The sequence below is a fragment of the Puma concolor genome, chromosome B1, assembly GCF_028749965.1.
Source record: "Puma concolor isolate L17-30 chromosome B1, mPumCon1.1.hap2, whole genome shotgun sequence".
Taxonomy (NCBI): domain Eukaryota; kingdom Metazoa; phylum Chordata; class Mammalia; order Carnivora; family Felidae; genus Puma; species Puma concolor.
The window spans coordinates 200,233,031-200,256,419 of record NC_141670.1 but is presented as its reverse complement, the minus strand read 5'-3'; positions in this window follow the sequence as shown (position 1 = coordinate 200,256,419).

Genomic DNA, 23,389 nt, shown 5'->3' with positions numbered 1-23,389 from the left:
TGTCGATATAACAAAGAACTGCCTAATGCTTTCTACCAGCACAAATTTGTTGTCTTAGAATTCTAGAGGTAAGAAGTTGGAAATGATTTTATTGGGCTACAGTCAAGGTGTCCCCAGAGCTGCCTTCCTTCTGAAAGCTCTAGAAAAAGCTCATTACTTTTGCAACCTGTAGGGTCCACCAGCCTTTCTTGGCTTGTAAACCCACATCACTCCAACCTCTGCTTCTGTGGTCACATTTCCTTCTCTGACTCTGAGCCCCTTGCCTTCCTCTTATAAGGACACCTGGATTATATGGAGCCACCTGGATAATTCAGACTAGTCTCTTCATCCCAAGATCCTTATCTAATCACAACTGTAAAGTTCCTTTTTGCTGTGGAATGTAATGGGTATGGGTTCTGGGGATTAGGATGTGGACATCTTTGATGGGGGAAAGCATTATTGTGTCAACCACATTTGTGCCTCAGATGAAATGTAAAATGAATGAAAACTACTACTTTTTTAAAAAAAAATTAAGTTTATTTATTTATTTTGAGAGAGAGAGAGAGAGCACAGGCAGGGTAGGGGCAGAGAGAGTGGGGAGAGAGAATCCCAAGCAGGCTCTGCGCTGTCAGCACAGAGCCTGCCATGGGGCTCGAACTCATGAACAGTGAGATCACGACCTGAGCGGAAACCAAGAGTCGGACGCTTCACCGACTGAGCCACCCAGGAGATCCCCCCAAAACTACTACTTGTGAGAAAGTGAAGCTGTGTGACATTTCCCCCATTTCATTGACTTGTGTGTGTCACATGTTTGCAGGCACAGATAGTAAAGGGTCCAATGGGCTTTCGTGCATTAACACATTTAGTTCCAACAAGCAGGAACGATTTTCATCTCAGAGCTGAAAAGGATTCCCATAAGCTTATTTAACAACTGTAGGCTTGAGCATGCCAGTTGGTGTGAACGCTCACCCACTCTTTCTCATGCGCCTTGATTTTTTTCTATCATTTTACTTGTTCTTAAAGAGTGTTCTTAAATAATTTTGATTTAAAGACAAAGAACTTCAGAGCTCCTTTTTGGAGCATCTAAAGCATTTTCATTATCCGTCTGTCACAGTCGTCAATGGACATTTGGAGAAATGAAGCTTTAGGTTCTGGGCTAAGTGCCCACACACAAGAAAGGATCCTACAGTTGTAACAAATATTCTGTAACTCAGTCCTCTTAAGGCGTAACACGAACACGCATGCAGTGTATAAAATCCATTTGCGTCTTTTGTTCAATTGATATCTTATTAAATATGATTTGCCATGCAATCATGAAACAATATGAGATTCCCATAATAAAAACAGAATATTCTGTATGCTAACTTGACCCAAAACACATAAGCTCCCCAAAGAATTTTGATGTTAAAATATTAGAGGTAAACATACATTAAGTTAATTCATGACATTGCTGGTACCCTAATGTTATTTTTCCTGGCTGGTTATTAAAATAGAATATACATTCAAATATTTATCTTCTAAATGGTATGAAACATGAAAACTATTTTCTTTGACTAATAGAAAACTTGTTGTTACTGAATCTTTTTTTAAAATTTTTTTTCATGTTTTTGTTTATTTTTGAGACAGAGAGAGAGACAGAGCATGAGCAGGGAAGGGGCAGAGAGGGAGGGAGACACAGAATCTGAAGCAGGCTCCAGGCTCTGAGCTGTCAGCACAGAGCCCAACGTGGGGCTCGAACTCACAGACTGCGAGATCATGACCTTAGCGGAAGTCAGACGCTTAATAGACTGAGCCACCCAGGCACCCCGATTCTTTTTTTTTCTTTTTTTAAGTTTATTTATATTGAGAGAGAGAGAGAGAGAGAGAGAGAGAGCAGATGGGGGAGAGGCAGAGAAAGAGAGAGAGAGGGAGAATCCCAAGCAAGCTCTGCACAGTGGGCACAGAGCCCGATGCTGGGCTCCAACCCACCAACCGTGAGATCATGACCTGAGCTGAAGTTGGAAGCTTAACCAACTGAACCACCCAGGCGCCCCTACATGAATATTTTTCTACGTGGTTTTTCTATGGTAGCACTATCATGTGACTGTACCTTCCCAAGGTGTGCTCCTTTGGTCTGCTATGTTGAAGCTGCCTCACAAATTCCATGTCTGTTCCAGGCCTGGGAGGGGAAAGCAGATAAAGACACCATGTTTGTCTCCAAGGACTGAACTTGAAAACTTACACCTGTAACTTCAGGAAAAAAAGAAAAAAAAGGTCAACATTTTTTCACATGACCAGAAGATTCTGGCGGGAAAGCCCAGAGAGGAAGTCTCCAGCTGGGCATCCCTGAGCACATCTAAAACCCTAGGGAGTGCTATTGTTTAAAAGACAGGGGAGGGACAGTGAGGTAGGCTTTATTCTAGAGACAGGGCAAAATCTTTTATTTAGAGAGAGGGGTATCCATGTAAATAGTGGCACATATGTTAAAAAATTGTTCTCATTCATTTCATTCCTTCCTCCCCGTCCCCCCCCCCCCTTTCCTTTTCTTATTAACCACCACGCCACAAAGGATTCTAGATATGGAGGCAAGAGTGAGGGACGACCAAAGAGATGCAAGAAAATGGAAACAAAATCCCCTGCCCTCACCCCGATAACCATCCAGGTATCATGGTGGTTCTCAGTTTTGACTACGTATTGGGATCAACTGCAAAGGTTTTAAAACTCAAAATGCCCAGGGGTACTCAAGCGAATCACATGAGACTCTAGGAGGGAGACCCAGGCTCCAGAATATTTGCTCCCTGGATATGTGCAGGTGTGGCCAAACTGAGGGCCATTGACATGCAGGTCAGCTTGTCTCCCTGCGCCAGTGCTGACTCTTGCCACCTCTTTACAGTGAAGCCAGGTGACTGAAGATTGGCCCTCCACATGTCACCACTCACTTGAAGTTCTACAATAGTTTTCCATTATTCTTTTAAAAAAAGGATCAAAATTCTTACAATGGTAGTAGATTTGGCCTTTGCCATCATTTCCAGCCTTGCTGTAGATAGCTATCTCCTTGGGTTCTTCCCTGCTCTCCTGTCACTTCCTCCTTCAGGCTTATATAAGTTTTTATATATATATATATATATATATATATATATATATATATATACATTTTTTTTTTTTTTGAGGGAGGGAGAGAGAGAGCACATGGGAAAGGGGCAGAGAGAAAGGAAGACAGAGGATCTGAAGTAGGCTCTGTGCTGACAGCAGAGAGCCTCATGGGGGAGTTGAACTCATGAACTGTGAGATCATGACCTTATCTGAAGTCGAACAATTAGCTGACTGAGCCACCCAGGTGCCCCTTATAAAAAGTTTTATTTATTTATTTATTTTTTTTGTTAATGTTTACTGATTTTTGACACACACACACACACACACACACACACACACACACACACACATTGTGAGTGGGGGAGGGGCAGAGAGAGAGGGAGACACAGAATCCGAAGCAGGCTCCAGGCTCTGAGCTGTCAGCACAGAGCCTGACATGGGGCGCGAACTCACGAACCGTGAGATCATGACCTGAGCCAAAGTCAGCCGCCCAACCAACTGAGCCACCCAGGTACCCCTATAAAAGGTTTTTGCTACTAGCTCCCACTTCACCACCAGCCTACCTTTGCCCAGAGATCTTCTACTCTCCTGTAGGATCTTGCATCAAATGTCCATTCCTCAGGAAGTCTTTCCTTATCCCCTACCCAGACTAGATCAGTCCCCCATTACCATCTCTCCCAGAGCCCTGCACTTTCTTCTCACGGTATTCGTGACAGTTTTAATTCGACATTTAGCTGGATAATTAATCAGTGCATATCTACCCTTGTTAGTGAACTACATACACTCTATGAAGACGGCTCTCACTTGTATTTCACTCATTATTAAACCTCAAATGCTTAGTCGACTCGCTGAGTAAGCAGTGATTTTGTCTCTTGAGCGAGGCTGATCACAGAAGGTCCGGTAGGGTGTTTAATGGATTGAGGAATGATCTCGAGAACTTCACAGTCGAGAGGGGTAGGCCCTGAAGCTGATGGTGTGGCATCAAACCTGGGTGGCTCGGTGAACGGTCCTGTCATGAACAGAGATTGGGATGTCTGGGAAAGTAATCATTGTTTAACCACACTGTGCGACGGTGACTCCACTGGAAAACAGGCGTTGAATTCTAATCTCGTTCAAGACAAGTCTATAAGACAGGAAAGAAGAGATAAACAAGGGCGGTAATTGGAACTTCAAGACAAATGTGGGATTCTAATAGAAATATTATTGGTTCCAGCATTTCCTGGTCCTCAGGAGTGACACGGAGCATCAAGGGGGAGCCTTAGGAGACCCGAGTCCCTTGGTCTTCCATTAGCAGACCCATTGCAACATGAGGCTTATCTTGCCGGGTTGATGCAGGACACCCGTGAGTCCTTGGAGACACCTGCCTAGCAACTCTCCACCTTCACCCCCATCTTTCATGGCACAAGCGCTCACTTGATATTCCCCCCCGCTCTCCAGGCAGAAGCCGAGACGGTAAATAAGGACACAGATACTCACCCCTTGCTTTCCTCCTGGCCTTTCCCTTATTTGTCTTCCAACAGCCCTTGCATGAATTTCCTTGGGCTTCCTTAAAAAAAAAAAAAAAGTACCCCAAGCTGGATTGCCTCAAACAACATAAATTCATTGTCTCATAGTTCTGGAGGCCAGAAGTTCAAAATCAGTGGAACCATGCTGCTCTAGAAACCTGTAGGGGAGAACCCCTCCTGGCTTCTTCTAGGTTCTGGTGTTGGTTGGCCATCCTTGGTGTTCCTTGGCTTGTAGAGGCCTCACTCCAATCTCTGCTTCCATTGTCACATGGAGTTCTCCCTGTGTCCGTGTGTCTCTGCCTTCACATGGCCATCTTCTTATAAGGACCCCAGTCCTATTGCATTAGGCCCACCCTGATAACCTCATCTCAACTTGATCCAATCTGCAGACACCATTTCAAAATAAGGCCATGTTCACACACCATTACTGGAGGTGAGGACTTCAGCATAACTTTTTAGGGGATTCAATTCAACAATTAACAGAGCTCACATTATATCCTTTTATCACGACATGGCTGGCATCCTGTCCTTGCTGCTGTAGGTGGAAGAAACTCTCTTTTACGATGCGGGAGAACATTATGATAATGGGTCTTTTAGAGCTGGGTGTTCACACATTAAAGAAGGAGAAATAAAGATTTGGAGAACTTACTCTTAAGACCAGAGCCTGGCTTGCAAGACCCTTGTCTCGGTGCTCAATCCTATTTTTATGTGTTAAAAGCCATATACATTTTGCTCCTTCTCTTTGCATTCAGTCTGAGACAAATTTTCATTTTTACCCCCAATCAAATGCAAGCCGGCAAGGACAAAGTTCATGTGCATAGAAAGGCAAGAGAATAAAAATCCCGCGAATAATGTAATGGTTAATGTCTAGACAAACATCACTATTTCTGAATAATATCAGCTCCGCACTCCCATCACCTGGTTTAGTCTTCAAGTAACACAGTATCACTTTGAGATTTGGGTGCTTCTATGAATCACAGGCTCCTTTAATATAGCTGTCTTTGGGCCCCAGATCCTAAGTTGTTCTCATCCAGAAGCTAGAGATTGGCTTCTGCTACAGGACTAAAGATACAAGAGTCTGCCTGCCTGAAATGGTCTATTCTTATCCTTCAAGATCTTCCCACCCTGCCTGGGATCCTCACTGTTGTGCCCCTGCAGATGACACTGTGTCCTCAGAGGCCATGTCCTGATAGCACCACCTGCTCCATTTACGAAGACAAAAAAAAAAAAAAAAAAAGGCATCTCACCAGCTGCTCACCTTGTGTTGACTCAACAACTAATTGAACGGTCAGAATAATTCACTTTTAAGTTAGCTCTGCTCATCGGGGTAGAAGTCATCCCAGCTCAGGGGGCAGAGGGACAAGGGGAATAAAGAGATGTGGAAAGAGGACGTGAATATCAGCCTTCGGGCCAGACGTCTATGAAGCATTTTTAATTCTGGTGAATTTGGTGAACCTCGAGTAGCATTTGCAAACAGCATAGATTATGGAAAATACTTGTTCAGTCATGTACTTTGTGTTTGAAGCAGAAACACTCACAAGGAAAACAGCACCCATATGTTCTCACTTTCAAAATTGTGGAATAATTAGTGCACTTTAACGAGTCAGTAGATCTGTCTTCTGTGTGAGCATCATATGGTGCACACGGTAAATTGAGAGCTTTCAAGTGTCTTTGGCAAGACCTGACACGAGACTGGAGTTCAGGTGGGTGGGGAGCTCCGATGATGGGATATTATTTATTCTTCCTTAATGAGATGGCTGCGTTTCACGTGTCCCTTGGTTTGCTTTTAGATCGTAATAAACAGCTCATTACCAAGCCCCTCCATAAATACCCCAAAAGAACACAGTGCGTGTGTCAGAAGGAAATAAATATTTACCAAATGAACTGACAGTCTTGCTCAGGAATATACGCCAACCTCATGTTCGCATTTATTATTTTAACTTTTATTTTTTCAAAGATGCCTAAAATGTCTGCTTTTTCCTATGGACCAATTTTCTTTTAAATCAACTTTGAAATATTCTTCCTATCATGATCCTTATCATTGACTGTTTGGGATCTTATTATATCAGGAGTGGAAATTGCCAAAGAGCTTTATACACACACACACACACACACACATATATATATATATATTTTAATAAACCAAGGCAAACAAAATCTTTTTACTTGTCAGGCCCATCTATCATTGTCTATAGATCTCCTCTGAAACACATCCCAATTTTGAGAGTGCGTAGGGCAGGGATCCTTCCCTTTATCATGCGTGAGGACGTGAAAGCTGAGTCATGGTCGTTCATTCTTGTATCCTTTTTTCTCCACCAAACTGGGCCACAGAGACTTCTTCCCTGACCCCATTTTGCTTACAAACATAAATGAGTGAGCATGGAGTATTACCTAGCACTAGAAATGTGTTGGGGGGGGGGCGGGGAAAGGAGGCCTTTCTAACGTGGGGCGTCAAGGGAGGCTTATGTGAGAAAGAGACTGGGAAAGGACAGAGGTGAGGAAGTCAGTGGTTATGCCCCAGAGGAGAGGTGGTGGAAAAGACAGGGTAGAAATCGTGTTCCAGCCTGGAAGCGAAGAAGGAGTTACCTGTTTGAGGAGACGTTAGGAACAAATTTGGGCTAGAAATGGGCGAGGGATGCTGGAGAAATGAGGGGCCAAGTGAAAAATTTAAGACTTCAGGATGAGCTAGAGATGAATGGATACCCTCTCTATGGAAGGAAGGAGCCTCTGGGGATGATCTGCTTCTATGGGATTGCCAGCGTTTGTCTTTTATTTGGCTGTGACATGACTCTGTGCAGACAGAAGTTAACTTATAGAAAACTTAGGGCAATGCAAAAAATTCTGCCTAGATAAAGGCAAATTAATTATGTCCAGTGGAATGCAGTTGATTGCGGCCCCACGGATAGAGCGGTTTTTGCAAATTCATGTAAGCGTTTTTTCTCAACGTGTGAATTTGTGGCTCTTTGACTTCTCATTAAACAGGTTATAACATCTTTTCCAGTTCCTTCATTAACTAACGAATTAAATAAAGTCTTTGGCACATGTTCATTTTATACCTGTGTACCCGATAATTTTAGTGTCCCGCAGGACTTCAGTTGAAGCTTCGTATATAAAATCAGTGGGATTATATTCATATATTCCTGCTTTTGTCTTCATGAAGTGGCTACATATACTTATATGCCTGTGTATATGGGCATACACACCAGGCAAACGTTCTCCTACAAATGAGTAATTTTAGTTGGCTTTACAGCATTTCCCTGTTCACTTTCTATCATCTGCACTAACATATATTTTGTCTTCCTGTACCTCTCCATCTCAAGAACACACACACACACACACACACACACACACACACACACACTGTGCTCTCCAGAGGCCTGGAGGTCTATGGAAGAGACTTATGGGTAGCTGTGGGGTCTAAAACATCCACGTGAATGGGTTCCCTGCTTTCATCTTGACAGAAGCAACACCATGGCAATGCTATAGGCAATGCTATGGGCAGAAGCCCTTCCTGAAGGCTGGGGTTGTCAGCCAAAGATTTTTGAAGGCTCAGCGCTGTGTCAGGACATCAAGGCTGAATAGGACTTAAAAGCACAAAAGAAAGAGCATGGCGTCAAACATTGGAACAAAGAGATAAATACATACCTGGGAGGGGTAGAGGTGGTTACAGCACGCTGCATATACAACTCTTTGAACTGGTCTACCTAATCATGGCGAGGGCAGTGATGGAGGTGGGCCAACCATTCTTCTACATGTGCAAAATCACAGCTCCCAGCCCCAGCCCTGAGACTAAGCGATGATCCCTTGCTCTTTTTGAGCCTCTGAGCCCTTGAGTCCTCTTTGTCCTTATCAACGGAACAAGGCAGCCGTACTGGAAATTCTTCAGCATCCTTTCCAGGGCTCTTGTTATCACCCTTGTCCTTCTTCTGCCGCGAGATCCTTTAGGACAAAGACTACAGTTTAGGCCTGGTGCTATTTCACATGATGGGATGCTCGAGAAAGTGATTTTGATAAATTCTGGTTGACTAAGAGTCTAGATGAATGGGTAGATGAATGGGCACCCAGATGTGTGCCATCCTGTGCTCTCTGCGTCAGTCCCACATTCATATAGATGCAGAACTAAGCTTCTCATTGAGTTTCCTAACAAGCAACCATTTATATAAAAAGCTCTAATAAGCAAAGCAAATTCTACTAACGGATTTATGGGGGTGTCAAGGCAGGAAACTTGTATCACATGCTTGGCAGCCAACAGCTTCAGAATTCATAACAACATTTCTAGTCTTCTGTGTCATCATTAGCTATGCCGGAGTGGGGGGCCCCCACCCCCTCAACCTTGACATTGCTCCATGCAGGTCCCGCGTTTCTGGCTCATGTCTCATCTCTTGGATTTGCTTCCGCCTTCAACCCAACTTCAGGCCAAAAGTACAAAGAACAAAATAAAGTAAAACGGGAAATAAAAACGGCAGGCTTATTCCCACGTAATCCATCTCTCAATGATTTATTTCTGCAACACATTGTTTTTCTGAGCAAAATGAAGGGCCAAGTTCACAGGGACACTCGCCCTGAAGAGAAGGTGGGGTTACAGCTATTTTATTTTCATTATAACCAAACGGATGAAGAGGTGAAAATATATAAAAAGAAGCACAGGGGGCATAAAGTCAGCCATTTTTATGAGACGTCATTTATTGATTGATCATTTTATGCCAGACTTAATCACTTGAAATGTATTATCTTCATCCTGCAGATCCAAAATATGGTGGGATCAGAGCAGTTTGGGGCTTATTCAAGATGATAGATGGTAAGTGGCATACATGGAATTTAGCCCAGAGCTATCTGATTCCAATGTCTGGCCTTGCTTTTCTCGAATGTCGCTCTGTTGCCTTCTGTATGGAGCTTATTCCATAATTGGGCCAACCATCTCTCTGAATCCCTGATGTCTCCAGGTAAAGAAATGGCACCCTGGCAGCAGCTAAGTAGACCCAAGCCCTGGAATTATCCCCAAATTACTCACACTGTCTTGACTTGAGCCTCACCAAGGATCACCTACAGGACTCTGTAATCTGATAACAATCGGAAACTCAGCAAAGTGCTTATCAGCTATTTCACAATGACAAATGTTTGCCAGCCCGGCAGATGTAATGGGCGATCACAGAGGAAGGGAAGGTAGAGAAAGCATTACTGGTTAGGGAATGTGGTTCCAACGCCTGGAATACCTATAATCTGGCACGAAGAACAAAATGGGAACTGTTGGGGGCGGGGAGTTATGTTTCCATCTTCTCAAAATCATTACAAGGAAAGTTCGCATTAATACAGTAGCCACTTATAGCTACACGTGGTTACTTAAATTTAAATTAATTACAATTAAATAAAATACAAAATGCAGAAACTCTGTCACAGCAGCCACATTTCAGATGCTCAATAGCCACATAATGCTTGTGGCTACCACATTGGATTCACAGATGTAGAACAGCTCTGTCGCGGCAGAAGGTTCCATCGGGGAGAACTGATCTAGAACACAAAGTGGTGAGATCAAAGGAAGCCATTCATGATGATGTTGAGCTAATTAGCAGAGTGAGCATTTGTACGGTGGTGCCAGGATTAAAACTCAAAGCCCCGGGATCATTCCACCTTGCTCATCCATTAAATGGAAATAGCAATATTTACCCACTTTAAAAACAAAACAAAACAACACAAAACAAAACAAAACAAAACAAAACCGTGGTACTGTGGACATAACATAAAATTTACCATTTCATCATTAAAAAGAAAAAATGCAGCTTCTCTCTCTCTCTCTCTGTCTCTCTCTCAAAATAAATAAGTTAAACTTGAAAAAGGGGGTGCTTGGGTGGATCAGGCAGTTAAGCCAATGACTCTTGATTTCAGCTCAGGTCATGATCTCATAGTTCGTGGGTTTGAGCCCCGCATCAGACTCTGCACTGACAGCATAGAGCCTGCTTGGGATTCTCAGTCCTTTGTCTGTCTCTGCCTCTCACCATCATCATCATCATCATCTCTCTCTTTCTCTCTCAAAATAAATAAACTTGAAATTAAAAAAATGCAGCTTAGTATTTTTTTTTTTAAATTTTTTTTTTCAACGTTTATTTATTTTTTGGGACAGAGAGAGACAGAGCATGAATGGGGGAGGGGCAGAGAGAGAGGGAGACACAGAATCAGAAACAAGCTCCAGGCTCTGAGCCATCAGCCCAGAGCCTGACGCGGGGCTCGAACTCACTGACCGTGAGATCGTGACCTGGCTGAAGTCGGACGCTTAACCGACTGCGCCACCCAGGCGCCCCACTTAGTATTTTTAAATATATTTACATTATTGTGCAAATGATCTCTGGAATTTTTCATCTTGTAAAACTGAAACTCTACACCTATTAAACACCAACTCCGCATGTCCCCCTTTCTGGCAACCACCATTCCACCTCGTGTTTTTGAGTTTGATTACGCTAGATTCTTCATATGAGTGGAATCATACAGTATTTGTCCTTATTTCACTCAGCATGAGGTCTTTAAGGTACACCTATGTTGTAGCAGGTGAAAATTTTCTAGGACATTTTTTTTTTTTCTAGTCACTGGGTTTGGAATATTAAAAAAATTTTTTTTAAGTTTATTTGAGAGAGAGAGAGAGAGAGCGAGTGAGCAGAAGAGGGGCAGAGAGAGAGGGAGAGAGAGAATACCAGGTAAGCGCCATACTGACAGCTTGGAGCCCCACGTGGGGCTTGAACTCACAAACTGTGAGATCATGACCTGAACTGAAATCAAGAGTCAGACGCTTAACCAACTGAGCTACGAGGCGCCCCTTGGTTTGGAATATTAAAACAAAAAGAAGAAGAAGAAAAAAAACCTTTCCTTAGTGCGCCTGGGTGGCTCAGTCAGTTAAGCATCTGACTTTGGCTCAGGTCATGCCTTTGGCTCATGTCATGATCTCACAGTTTGTGGGTTGGAGCCCGACATCGGGCTCTGTGCTGACAGCTCAGAGCCTGGAGCCTGCTTTGGATTTTGTGTCACCTCGCTCTGTTCCTCCCTCGCTCATACTCTGTTTCTCTCTCTCAAAAATAAATAAACATGAAAAAAATAAAAAATAAAAAACCCTTTCTTATTGAAGAATAACGTACAGATAGAAAATTAAAAATTATGATTTTACATCTTGAGAAGTTCTCCTAAAGTGGACACATCAGCATGACCATTTTTTTCTTTTTTTAACCCTGAACCAGCTTTTTCAACAAGAGCTGGACGTGACCAGCTGACTCAGGTTAGGTTCTACAGAAGCAGATGCCAAAATGGGGAAGTGTGTGCCAGTGAATCACTAGGGAAGGTGTCCCAGGGGAGACAGGTGAGGGAGCGTGGGAGGATGAACAGGGAAAAGGAGAAAGGTGTTTCCGCAGCGGAAGTCTCCACAGGCAGCTTCAGTCTGGTCTTGTAGGAGAACTCAGAAGGGAGGTAGCCTTCCAGCCATCCCACCATGTTGTGGGGGTGGGTCTTTCTTGCTCCCGTAACAGTGGCGATGGCTTCCCAGCGAGAGAAAGCACAAACTCGAGAGCCCTCTGTCTTTCTGTGCCTTTGGCCAAAACCACCGAAAGGACAGGTTGTCCAAGAAGCGCTGCAGAAACTGTCCACAGAAAGTCCCACAGGGGCAGAGGTGGAGGTGGCTGGAATGGGGGACTAGTGCAGAGAAATGGTAAAAAGGACCTGAAGGTATGGAGCATAGGGTGAGGGTGGGGAAGAGCCTTCACATTTTCCACACACCTGAAGACCAGTGGCTCTGCTCCCACCAGAAGCAGCTACGACCTTGACTTTCAACACGATACATTGGTCTTTGCTTGCTTTTGAACTATATACAGTGGAATATATATAAAATGAAATATAATGGACAGTTCTCCTTTGTGGCTGCCATTCTTCGCTTTTCTTAAAGTTTATGATATCTGGCCAAGTTCTTGTGCATAACAACAGTGTAGGATTCCACTGCTTCACTAGAGCACCATTTATTTATGCAGTAACAGTTCTGAGTTGTTTTTCTGCCTCAGAAATACGACCGAATGATGCAGCTATGAACACTGTTGACCACACGTTCTCGTTTCTGAGGAGAGGCATTGCCGGGTCATAGGGTACGCAGTATTTAGTTTTGGTAGATGTGGCTGGAAGCCGTTCTCCAAGTTGTTTACGTTGATTAGAATGCCTACCAGAAGTTCACGAAGATTTCAGTTTACATCCTCGTCACACTTGATATTGCCAGTCTTTTACAATTTTAGCCATTTTTTGTGGGCATATGGTGGTTTTTCAATGTGGTTTAAATTTGTATTTCTTAAAAAAGGATGTTGAACACCTTGTCATATGTTTATTGTCTACTTGAACATCCTTCTTGTGAATTGCAGACTGGTAACTGTTGCCCATTTTAAAATTGGGGTTTCTTACCAATTGTTAGGATTTAAATATATACTCATACATTTGCTTTTTCATACCAATTAGACAATTTTTGCCAAATGAGAAAACTACATTTAAAATGTGCCTTAAAACAAAATGGAATTAAAAAAGAAACATACGAGTTTGAAAGAATTTCACACCTGGCTGCCAATCAAATCCTTTGCTGTAATACAATTAATGCCAATTTGTAAAATGTAAGTTAACAGAATTCTCAACTTAACATTTTCCAAGATGATATTAAGGTCAAGAATTTACATCTGTGGTAGCAAATATAGAAGGGAAAATATGATGTCCATCCTGACGAAGCTTACAAATGTGATGATATTCAATAAAAAACCTTTAGAACTGTATTCAGAAGGATCAGATCCAAAGCATCACAAATCTGCATTCTGTAAGTGCTCCTTCTGAAATCTTTTTGTTTTTTATTTAAACAAAAATGTTTTAATGTTTATTTATTTTGTGAGAGAGACAGAGTGTGAGTGAGGGAGGGGCGGAGAGAGAGGGAGACACAGAATCTGAAGCAGGCTCCAGGTTCCGAGCTGTCAGCACAGAGCCTGACGCGGGGCTCAAACCCACGAACCGTGAGATCATGACCTAAGCCGAAGTCAGACGCTTAACCGACTGAGCCACCCAGGCGCCCCAACATACATATATATTTGTATATACACACATATATATTCTGAATGAGTCCTTGTTGATTGTACGTATTGCAAATATCTTCTATACTCTGACTTACTCTTATACTCCCTTAATGGTGTTCATTTGATGAAATGAAGGACTAAATTTTAGTGCAATCTAGTTTACCAATCTTTCCTTCTTGGCTGTTACTTTTTGTACCTGTACTTTTGCCTATTTCAAAGTCATGGAGATACTATCCAATATTATTTTTTATAATATCTATTGTACACCTTGAATTCATTTTTTATATATAATATGAAGTAGGGAACAAATGTCATTTTATTTCCATATGGATATTTATTTGGCCTTGCATAATTTATTGAAAAAGTCTCTCCTATACTATTCTACAGTCCTGTCTTATTCATAAACTTAATATTCATATCTGTGTGGTTCTTTTATTCTCACTTACCCATCTTTGTGCCAACACTACTCTGTCTCTTTCCAACATACTTGTAGTAAATCTTTATATCTATCCATTAGAGTGATTCCTACTTTTTCTTTGATAAGGAGAATAAACTCTTTTTTTTTAATGTTTATTTTTTGAAACAGAGAGAGAGAGAGAGAGAGACAGAATCCCAAGCAGGTTCCAGGTTCCGAGCGGTCAGCACAGAGCCTGACATGGGGCTCGAACCCGTGAACTGTGAGATTGTGACCTGAGCTGAAGTTGGATGCTTCCCTGACTGAACCACCCAGGCGCCCCAGGAGAATAAACTCATACGTAAAGAACAAACAATCAAAACAAAGAACAAACCCAACAAACAAATAGAACTCTCTATACTACATATTCGAAAATTTAAAAACTCAAGTAACAAAAACCATCCTTTATTTTCTGCCCCCTCACTGTCACCCGCCTTTCTCTTCTGCAGGACTTCTGTGACCTCCTTTTTTTTTTTTCAACGTTTATTTATTTTTGGGACAGAGAGAGACAGAGCATGAACGGGGGAGGGGCAGAGAGAGAGGGAGACACAGAATCGGAAACAGGCTCCAGGCTCTGAGCCATCAGCCCAGAGCCTGACGCGGGGCTCGAACTCACGGACCGCGAGATCGTGACCTGGCTGAAGTCGGACGCTTAACCGACTGCGCCACCCAGGCGCCCCTGTGACCTCCTTTTAAAATATCTACCAGCATCTCATTTCAGATGGGTGCTATATCTTGTTTACTATGGCTTCCCTAGTTTTAGAAACGTATATTTGAACTATTTTCCAGTATATATTTTTTCATTACTAACTCTTTTCCTGTGTTCACAATTTAGGTTTGATTCATTTCTCATGAACCTATTATCAGAATTTGGGGTTTGGGTGTCTTGTGAGTTTGGGACCTCCTTCTGAAGTGGATTTCCAAACTAACTCGGAAATGAAATAAGTTGGTTTGTTTTGGGGAGATAGCATGGGGGGCATGGAATATAGGGTAGTATTCTAGAATAAAACATTCCTGAGGAACACTGGGGTGTTAAGACCTGAGGCACAGTCATTGCCTGACTTCTGGCTGGTGTATTCTCTCCTCTCAAATCAGGAAATGACATTTTTTTAATGTTTATTTATTTTGAGAGAAAGAGAGCGTGAGTGAGAGAGAGGCAGAGAGAAGAGGAGACACAGAATCCGAAGCAGGCTCCAAGCTCTGAGCTGTCAGCTCAGAGCCTGATGTGGGGCTGGAAACATGAGATCATATCCTGAGCCAAACTCAGTCGCTTAACCACCTCGACGCCCCTGATATTGCTACACCTTAACGTTTGTGTGTCGGTATTCTATTTTCACAACAAATGGGTGAAGTCTTGGCAGCATACGAGCATCAGGGATCTGGAAGATAACAGAAAAGGGCTACAAAGTGCAAATCAAGTGCACATATGCTGATACCTCTTGATGTTTCAATTTTTTATTTTCTCCTTATGTCTCCTCTGGCACTTAGAGATTGATGGTGCAGCAAAGCTCTCTCCCTGAGCTATTTACTATTTAGGAGGACTTTGGCTTTTCTAGGTGGGGAGCATAGACTGAGCCTGCTTCTCTGGCTTTCTAGCTGCTGCCTGACCCCATTCCTCCTCTTCAAAAAAGACATTTTTCTTTGTGCTCCATTTTTGATTCCCATACAAAATGGATTGTTCTGAATTTTTGGGTTCTTAGGGAGCCTTCCTTACACCTGCTGAAGTTTTTTGTTTTGTTTTGTTTTGTTTGTTTGTTTTTGTTTTTTGTTTTTTGTTTAACTATGATGATCCCCTACCTGTAAAATGCACTAAGAGGAAGTCAGCTCTTCGTAGATGGTCCCAAATGATGATTTTCCCTTGATGGCTCTTGAACCATGGAAGAGAAAAAAACCTGGAAATATCAAAATATCATTTGGTAAAAATGGGAACAAGGTGTCTGTAGGAAGATGAGGCTTACAAAAGAATGATAGAATCCTGTTTTGCCTCCCTCATCACATGCCCAGGAGAGGTTTCCAGACCTTCTTAAGAACCTGGGGTAAAGTGAGGAAATCAGAGGAAACTTCTACAGATACTTACCAAAAAATCTCCAAGATAAAGACCATATTTGACACCTTAATCTATCCACCAGGATAGGCTGGGGAAATTGTAACAGCTAAAGCCTCCAAAACACTGGAAAAACATGAGTGCAAATAAACCTCACTTACCTCTGTGTTTTATTGGTATATTTAAAACCACTCTTGTACCAAGTGGCTGTATTTTCCTTTTCTGAAGATGGCAGAGTTTCCTCTATGAAATTGTCTGTATCAATATAAGAATAAGTCTTTGAAGTGTCATTGCTAAAAGAGTCTCTGAGACCTTAAGAGTGCTCATCCAAGAAATCATGACCTGTAGTCGCTCTACAATAAATGGACCAAAGACTCTTCACCCAGGTGAGTTCTTTTACTGAGATGAATTTCTGTATTGTCCAGACCTTAATTTTTTATTATAACTTTTTACTCTGAAATTGTTTAAGTCGCACAAGAAGTTGCCAAAACCATACAGAGTCCCCGTGTAGCTTTTATCCAGCTGCTTCTAGATGTTAATGTCTTGGAAAATCATAGTACACTGTCAAAACGAGGAAATTGGCATTGGTACACTATATCAACTCAAGTGCAGACCTTGTTCAGACTTCACAGTTTTTTATTTCATTCTTTTAATCTTTATTTATTTTTGAGAGAGAGACAGAGTGTGAGCAGGGGAGAAGCAGAGAGAGGGAGACACAGAATCCGAAGCAGGCTCCAGGCTCTGAGCTGTCAGCGCGGAGCCCAACGCGGGGCTCGAACTCATGAACTGTGAGAATCATGACCTGAGCTGAAGTCAGATGCTCAACCAATGGAGCCACCCAGAGACCCCTGGACTTCATGGGTTTTTACCTAAGCTCTTTTGTGTTTTTATTTTAAGTGTCTAGTTTTATGAAATTTTATCACTCGTGTAGACTGATGTGAACATTACCACGATCAGAATACAATTGCTATCATCACCACAAATAAGTCATTCATTGCTGACTTTAAGTTAACCACAACTAGAAATAGATCAATTCAGAGTAACTCTCCTTGCCTCGAGTAATCTATTATAAAGGTCTAATGGGAGAAGACTTATTATAGTTTAAATATTTTAAAATAGTAGTATTTAAAATATTAATATTTAAAATGCCTTAGTTTAGCAGGAAGCATTTAGAAGCTACTAGTGTGTAAATATGCATGACTCTAAGAACTTTGTTCCACGGATTATTATATACTTGTAAGCAGCAGTGTTATGGTTATCCATCGCTACATAACAAATCACCATAAAGTGTAATGTCTTTAATAACAACCACCATTTATCTTGCTCTACAAATCTTCGATTGGGTATTGGGGACACCTCACCTTTGTTCCATGCAGCATTAGCCGAGATGGCTCAAACAGGGCTGGAGGACTCACCTCCCAGATAACTGAGTCACCTGGATGGCAAGTTGCCATCAGTAGGTTCCTTTCCATGCGGTCTCCTCCGTGGAGTGGCTCGGGCTTCCTCACAGTATGGTGGCAGGGTTTTAGGAGTAAGAGTAGAGCCAGGAAATAGGAGCTGCCCATTTCTTAAGGCCTGGGTTCAGAAACTGGCCCTACGTCACTTTCATCTGGTGGACATACACCTCGCCGTTTGATGGGAGAGGTGTCACAATTTTTGTGATCGAATTTGAAAACTATCACATTCTTTTTTGTATAAAGGAAGGCATCACTTGCATAAAAGAATGGTTGAGGTTTTAAGAATTTATTGCAGGGGCACCTGGGTGGCTCAGTCAGTTAAGCGCCCAACTTTGGCTCAGGTCATGATCTCGTGGTTTGCGAGTTCGAGCCCTGCGTTGGGCTCTGTGCTGACAGCTCGGAGCCTGGAGCTTGCTTCGGATTCTGTGTCTCCCCCTCTCTCTGCCCCTCCCATGCTCATGCTCTCTCTCAACAATAAACAAACGTTAAAAAATTAAAAAAAAAAGGATTTATTGCAAATTTGTTGCAATGAAGTTCAATCAATGACGTCAATGAAGTTCAGAAATATCTTAGTCTTGGGACACCTGGGTAGCTCAGTCGGTTAAGCGTCCTACTTCAGCTCAGGTCATGATCTCACAGTCTGTGAGTTCGAGCCCTGCGTCGGACTCTGTGCTGACAGCTCGGAGCCTGGAGCCTGCTTCCGATTCTATGTCTCCCTCTCTCTCTGCCCCTCCCCCCGCTCATGCTTTGTCTCTCTCACTGTCAAAATGAATAAATGTTAAAAAATTTTTTAAGAAATATCTCAGTCTTGAGATGTGCTTGTTTGGAAAGGAGCTCTCCAAAACAAAACAAAAAAAACTATAGAGACGTATCCAATGAAAATGTGATAAATTTGTATCTGGATGTTATCATATGTGGAGGGCTAACTATTTTTAGCAAGAGGCATGAGATGACAGTAAATATTGGAAACTAAAAATTATAAGAATTAGACATTTTTTAAACTAATATTTTTTTCTAGTGGAGTTTTCATTTGGAACTGATAAACCACAGGCCGAGGAACTGATGAAATGCTCAGTCCTGAGGCCAAGAGTCTTAAAATTCTGCTTACTCGAAAGGATAGTACCTTGGTTTTCTTTTCAGAAGACTCCTTTTTGAATCTAATGTTTTTAAAGACATTAATTCCAAATTTGGAGATTTTGAGTGAAATTAAATATTAAAAAGGTGACGAAATTAATTTGATAATGACACCGGAGCATTAATCATTTTTCCTTGATTTTAGAACACTGTATTCTATGTGTTACTTGTAGTATTAACTACAGTTAACACAAAGGTAGAAATCAGGGTTTTTGGAACATGCTGGATGTGATTTCATTTAAGAATCTGCATTTCTGCATTAAAACTAAATAGCTAAAGCTTTTTGATAATGATCTGAAATAGGGGACTTTACTTGAATTGTTGCAGTTAAGACGTGTTGTAACCATAAACATCCTTGTCTTATGAAATGACCCTGGGAGGACCGGGGTCCCGATAAGCCGGAAATTATATGAATTTGTAGAAAAGTGTCCACTTTAACTTTGGAGTCATGGCTTAAGGTTGTAATAGCTGGCTCATTTCTGATTGCTGGTATCTCAAAATTAAGTTGCGTTTTATGTTTATATGTGCTGGATTTTTTTTTATAACATATTTGATTGGTTTTGTGAAGTTTGAATTTGTAGAGCATTAAGGTAATGCCTCTGAGGAACTAGTGTCCTATGAAACTAGGTTTATCTCCAAATAAAATGAGGCTACATGAAATATGTATGAGAATTTCAGGGCAAACCTCAAGAGTTTGTATTTATTTTATTTCTCTTTGCTAATCATATGGGATTCTAAGGTACTAGGGATTTTCTTGATCCTCTAGTGGAAAATTGAAAACTTTGGCTGGTACGGTGTTAAGAAACTACTAATTGGGATAATCTCATTGAAACAGTGCATAATCTGATACATTAAAGTGACTAGAGATTGTTACATGTGAACATAGTTTGTTCTGATATGATCAGAAATTAAGTCATAGGAAGCAGAGCCAGGCTATTCAGTTTATTCAAGCAAATATAGATATTTTGCAATTATAGCTAGGTACGAAGTCATTGCAGGGAGATTGGATGGCCATGAAACTAAGGTGCAGAGTTTTGAACACAGAGCTCGTGATTTAAAAAAAAAAAAACAAAACTATGTCAAGGCACAGAAGATTTATCTTTCCTATGTTTTGACAATCTAAGCAGACTTCACCCCATGAATTTACCAGTAGCAACTATGGAATGCCAACAGCTTCAGATTGAAAGCCAGCAGAAAGCCCTGAAGTAAAACCGTAGGTCGGGTAAGTGCTTCAACCTGTAGAGGGACAAATTATAATTGATTCTATAACAGTGATTTTCAAAGGGTGGTCTCTGGACCAGTGGCACCATCATCATCAGAAAATGTATTAGAATGGCAAATTTTGGACACTCCCTCAAACTCACTGGAATTAGAAATTCAGGGGGTGAGGCACAACTATGTGTTGTTTTGTTATTTCTTTAGGCAAATCTTCCTTGTAATTCTGATGCACAATAAAGTCTGACAACCATTACTCTAGAACAAAATAATCTGACTGCAAATCTATAATGAAATGCAATATAAACAAAAAACCCTACCCCCCAAATTGAACTTATTCAGTAATCATACTTTTGCATTGATATTGAATTGCTATTTTGGAATGGTTTTCTTATATTCTCAGTAAAGTAAAAAGGTAATGATGTTTATTTCATTTGGAAGCAAGATGTTGACTATAAAAGAAAATGAAGTATAATTTTTCAATCAAAAATGTAAGTAGGGACACTGTACTATTAGAGTTGAATTGGAAATATCGAAATCAAATCATAACTTTACAAAAAGAAATTCAGAATATATCTTTTATAGCTCTGCCCAAAGAAATAGCCCAGGAGAAATGCTTCCCTCCTTGCTTCCATTACTCACAACAGCACTTAAATTCTTGTCTCCAGTGCTGTTTTCTCCCTGTGAGAAACCAGGGATCCTTGCAGAACTTGCTGATCCCACTTGTGAACTGAAAGGTAATATGTGAGCCTAGAGCACCTGTTGTGCCTGAAAGATAAGTTTTTTTTTATTTTTTTAATTTATTTTTGAGACATAGAGAGATAGAGAATGAGCAGGGGAGGGGCAGAGAGAGAGGGAGACACAGAATCCGAAGATGGCTCCAGGCTCTGAGCTGTCAGCACAGAGCCTGGCGTGGGGCTCGAACTCACGGACTGTGAGATCATGACCTGAATTGAAGTCGGACGCTCAACCGACTGAGCCACCCAGGCGCCCCGAAAGATAAGTTTTCACAAAGCACAAGGATCCCTATGTCCAGAGGCATTCTACTCATCAAGTGGAGATAATTGGGAATTGAAAGAACATTGATGGGGATTGATTTATACATCGTGAACCTGAAAAGTCATGAGTTCATAATGATAGACATAAGAAAACACTAGTGACAATTTCTTTAAATGAAGGTGTATAGAAGACAAATGTAAAATATATATATATATATTTTGCTATTCAAAATATGTTTGTATTATCAACTCATATATTTGCCAATGAAAAATGAATAAACTAGTGAATATAAATCCATCACACAGAAAACATTTTTCTGACTCATTGGGAACGTCAAAGAATGATTCTACAGATTATGACTTCTAACCAGATAAAGATACATAAAATATCCAAATTCCAATAGGAAATAATTCTAATTATCTTTGAAGCATTTTGCTAGCTTCCAGGGAGTTTAAGTAACTAGGATGAAAAGAAACACTCAGGGGTGGGGGTCGCTACAGATCCTTCTTCATAGAGTGGATAATTAGAAAATTGGCTTAACTTGAATTCAGAGAAGGAGCCACTTTCCTCTTGAAATTGTAACATTTGACATAACAACCATAAAACATCTTCCAGACTAAAATATCTGTTAGTAGATAATGTCATTTTAAAAAAGGCCATAAGCAGCCTGAGGTTGTCCTAGTAAGGATGTGGAGTACTGTGTAAACAACTGAATTTAGCTCTTGATTAAGCCAAGGCTTTCTTGGGCAGCTTTTTATAGCCTGCTTCAGATTCTGTGTCTCCCTCTCTCTCTCCCCCTCCCCCACTCGGATTCTCTCTTTCTGTCTCTCAAAACTAAATAAACATTAAAAAACATTAAAATAGGGGCACCTGGGTGGCTCAGTCGGTTAAGCGTCCGACTTCAGCCAGGTCACCATCTCGCGGTCCGTGAGTTCGAGCCCCGCATCAGGCTCTGGGCTGATGGCTCAGAGCCTGGAGCCTGCTTCGGATTCTGTGACTCCCTCTCTCTCTGACCCTCCCCCGTTCATGCTCTGTCTCTCTCTGTCTCAAAAATAAATAAACGTTAAAAAAATAATACAAAAAATAAAAAAAACATTAAAATATTCTATGCATTCAATAGATATATGCAAATTTAGTGTGAAAAATTATAGTTTTATTTCTACTTTTCCAGCCCTATGACTTTTCTTGCCTTATTTTACTGTCTACCATCACCAGAGGAATATTGAATAGAAGTAATCTTCTCTTGTCTGAGATCTGATCTCCGGAGGGAAGTTTCTAATGTTTTACTATTAAGTCACTTTTTGGCTGCAGGTTTTTAAAAAAATTTACTTTATCTGATTAAGAAAGTTCACTTCTATTTATAGTTTACTTAAGATTTTATTAAGAAAAAAAATTTTTTTTGCATTGATTTACTTTTGAGAGACAGCGACAGAAGGTGAGTGGGGGAGGGGCAGAGAGAGGAGACAGAATTCGAAGCAGGCCCCTGGCTCTGAGTTCTCTGTCAGCCCAGAGCCTGATGCATGGCTCGAAGCCATGAACTGTGAGATCATGACCTCAGCCGAAGTCAAACGACTGAGCCACCCAGGCACCCCTACTTAAGATTTTGTTTTGATTTGTTTAAATAATGATTAGAGATTAATTTCAATTTTTCCCTGTAGTTATTAAGAAACTAATCAGTTTTCTATTTCTTCTTGTATTAGTTTGGTAAGTTGTATTTTTCATTGAATTTGTCAGTTTTACCTAAATTTCCAAATAATGGCATAAAGTTGTTTCCCCAAAGTTCTTGTTTAATGTCTAATGATCTATCTTATCTTTTTTTCTAATATTGGTGAATTGTGCTTTTCCTCTTTTTACCGTGGTCAGCCTAGCTATGTAATTATCAATCTTATTATTTTTTTCAACCAACTTCTGACTCTGCGGATTCTGTACGTTGTATATTTATTTTCTTTGTATTTATTTTATTATTTTATTTGCTTATTTTATTATTTTCTTCCATTTTGTTTGACGGAATTTCACATTTTTCTGATATTGTAAGAAGCATATCTATCCCATCTACTTTTAATCTTTTAAAAAAATGTATACAACATTTAAGCCAAGAAATTTCCTTCTAACTACAGTTGTAGCTTCACCCCACAAACTTTGATAAGTTTTATTTATATTTTTATTCAGTTCAAAGTCCTGTCTAATTTTCATCGTGACTTCTTCATGGATCCATTGTTAATTTAGAAGTGATTTTGTTTACTTTCAAATTTCAAAAAGAAATTTTAATTATTTTCTTGTTCATTTCAAGCTTAATTCTATATGATCAGAATAAACTTTGTATAATTTCAGTTCTGTGTGCATTTGAAATTATCCTGTACTTGTTAGATGTAATGAGCTAAATATGTCAAACCATCAGGATTTTTAATTCTATTTTTGTTAAATGTTTATTTATTTTTGAGAGAGAGAGAGAGAGAGAGAGA